The sequence below is a fragment of the Echinops telfairi genome, unplaced genomic scaffold (genome assembly GCF_000313985.2).
Source record: "Echinops telfairi isolate 266 unplaced genomic scaffold, ASM31398v2 ScPeMD7_6;HRSCAF=24_1, whole genome shotgun sequence".
Taxonomy (NCBI): domain Eukaryota; kingdom Metazoa; phylum Chordata; class Mammalia; order Afrosoricida; family Tenrecidae; genus Echinops; species Echinops telfairi.
This window is the reverse complement of record NW_022103903.1, coordinates 14,486,937-14,489,923: the sequence shown is the minus strand read 5'-3', so window position 1 is coordinate 14,489,923 and position 2,987 is coordinate 14,486,937. Positions and strand designations below refer to the sequence as shown.

The window sequence follows — 2,987 nt, the reverse complement described above, 5'->3', positions numbered from 1 at the left end:
GGACAACAGAAAAGTGGGTGAAGGGAGATGTCGGACAGGGCAAGATATTGCAAAATAATAATTTATAAATTATCAAGGGTTCATGAGGGAGGGGGAAGCTGGAAGGGAGGGGAAAAATTAGGTCCTGATGCCAGGGGCTTAAGAGGAGAGTAAATGAATAAAATGATTTAATAAAAAGTATTTGCAATGAAGAAACTGTTAGCCTTGCAAATTTCTATCATGTGATGCCCAGAGAGATGTTTCTATCACCAACACCATATTTTGCAACTACTAACTCTTCTTTAAGAAGTCCTGGTGGCACAGTGGGTTGTGTTGGTCTGCGTACTGAAAGATCAGCAGTTCAAACCGTCTAGCTCCTCTGAGAAAGGAGCTAGTCTTCTTCAATAATAGGCGTAGTAACTAGTGTTTCTTGTAGGCATATGGATATCACTGATAGCACTGCATTTCAGGCGGCCTATTGAAATAAATGTTCTTAACAATAAGTGCAATGCCAACTCGCTTCCATTCATCCATTCGAGCAGACCATATGATTATGCAATTCAAAATGGCTCTTTTAATTGCATGTCAGCTCCCAATGCTGAAGTTGTTGCTCTTCAAGAGCCCTCCTTCATCTCCGACAACGTTGAATTATCCGAGAATCAGACTTTGTACATTCTGATTGCTAATGTATGTTCGCAGCTGTTTCTTCTCATTTGAAGCCATGCCACCTCAACGACAAAAAAAGGTTCTAGAAGCTTTATTCCATCCACCTCATTAGCGTCCACTCTGCTTTGAGCAGGTAATTCATCCCCAGTGGTATTCTGAGGGCCATGGTGAAGTCACTTGATTTGAGAAATGATGCAAAGTAAGTTTTGTCCTCTATCCTATGTTTTGAGGTTTATTTGGAAATAATTTTTCTATATGTGTGTTTAGAGAAAGTTTGTGTAGCAAATTAGGTTCTCATTTACCGATTTCTATACAACTTGTACCATGACATTGGTTACTCCTCCCCAATCTAACCCCCGCCCCCACCCCCACCCCCGCCAAATTACTGCCATAGAGTTGATGCTGACTCAAAGCAACCCTGTAGAGGAGGATAGAGCTGCTTTTGTGAGTTTCTGAGGCCGTGAATCTTGATGGAAGTAGAAAATCTTGTCTTTTCCCCTCGGAGTGGCTGATGGTTTTGATCTGCACTGATCTGTGGATTGCAGCCCAACAAAGAACCACTGTACCACCAGAGCTCCTATGCAAGCCCAAAGCAATAAGAAAATAATCTTCTAAAAGAACAAATTAGAAGAGGTTAAAAGGGTCACAAGCAAGCTGAAGAAGCACTGAAAGCATTCACTCATCTATGCCAGGAAATTTGGAAAACAGTGACTTGGCAAATGGACAGGAAGAGATCCGTATTGTGCCCATTCCAAAGAAAGGTGACCCAACAGAAAGCTCAAACTGTAGACCACTATCAGTGATATCCCATGCAAATAGAATTTTCCTGAAGATCATTCAACAATGGTTGCAACAGTACATTGACAGGGAACTGCCAGAAGTACAGGCCGGATTTAGAAGAGGACTTGGGGCAATGGATTTCATAGCCAATGTCAGATAGATCTTGGTTCAAAGCAGAGAATACCAAAATGATATTCACACGTGTTTCATTGACGATGCAAAGGCATTCAACTTGTGTGGACCAAAAGAAACTGTGGATAACCTTGAGAAGAATGGGAATTCCAGAGCACTTCAGTGTGCTCAGGACAAACTGGTAGATGGATCAAGAGGAAATTGTGTGAACAGAACAAAGGCATGCTGCATGTTTTAAACTCAGGAAAGGATGCATCAGTGTTGTATTCTCTACCATAATTGTTCAATCTGTATGCAGGGCAAAACATCCGAGAAGCTGGATTATATGAAGAAGAATGTGGCAACAGGATAGGAGGAAGGCTTATTAACAACCTGCAAGATACAGATGACACAACCTTGCCTGATGAAAGTGAGGACTTGAATCACTTATTGATGAAGATTAAGGATTCGAACTTTCAGTATGGATTACAACTCAATGTAAAGAAAACAAAAATCCTTACAACTAGACCAATAGGTAAACATCATGATAAATGGAGAAAAGGTTGAAGTTGTCATGATTTCATTTTGCCTGGCTCCACAATCAATGCTCATGGAAACAGCAGGCAAGAGATCAAAAGATGTATTGCATTAGATAAATCTGCTGCACAAGATCCCTTTAAAAGTATTGAAAAACAAGGCTTTTACTTTGTGGATTACAATATGCCTGACCCAAACCGTGTTACTCTTCATTGCCTCAGATGTAGGTGAAAGTTGACATTGAATAAGGAAGCCTGAAGAGGAATTGATGCAATCGAATTGTGGTGCTGGAGAGTACTGAAAGTACCATGAACTGTTAAAAGGACAGAGTAATCTATATTAGAAGGCCAGAATGCTCTTTAGAGGCAAGGATGGCAAGACGTCATCTCACATACTTGGAACATATTGTCAGGAGACTAGACCCTGAAGGACAACATTCTTGGTGAAGTTGATGGGCATTGTAAAAGCTGAAGGTCCTTGATGAGATGGATTGAGACAGTGGCTGCACCAATGGGCTCAGGCATAAAAACAATTGTGAAGATGAATCAGGACCTTGGAGTGTTTTGTTCTGTTGTGCATAGGGTTGCTATGGGTCAAGGCCAACTCAGTAGCACCTATAAAAACATTTCCCTTCTTTGATCTTGGATTTTGTTATTTACAATCTTTAAATCCCACGGGCTGATATGCTTCTTCATGAGCTCAGTTAACTCCTCACTTAGATGGCTGCTTGTTTTTATTTTTATTTTTTTTACAGGGGAGAGCGCAAACGCAGTCCCCCACTACCACAATTTATGCAGTCGAGTTTCCCACATTTGGGGAAATTGCAGGGGTCAGCACATCTGGTGTGCAATGGATAAGCTTCGCCCTGGGAAAACCACCTTCGTGCTCATGGTATCTCCCCTGGATGGCTGCTT

General features: G+C 41.4%; 1 non-coding gene across 1 annotated transcript; it reads right to left on the bottom strand.

Moving 5' to 3' along the window:
* Positions 1 to 2,824: 2,824 nt before the first annotated feature.
* LOC115868103 lies at positions 2,825 to 2,987 on the bottom strand. The gene has a single exon (XR_004045413.1). It is a non-coding gene; the product is annotated as a U1 spliceosomal RNA (small nuclear RNA).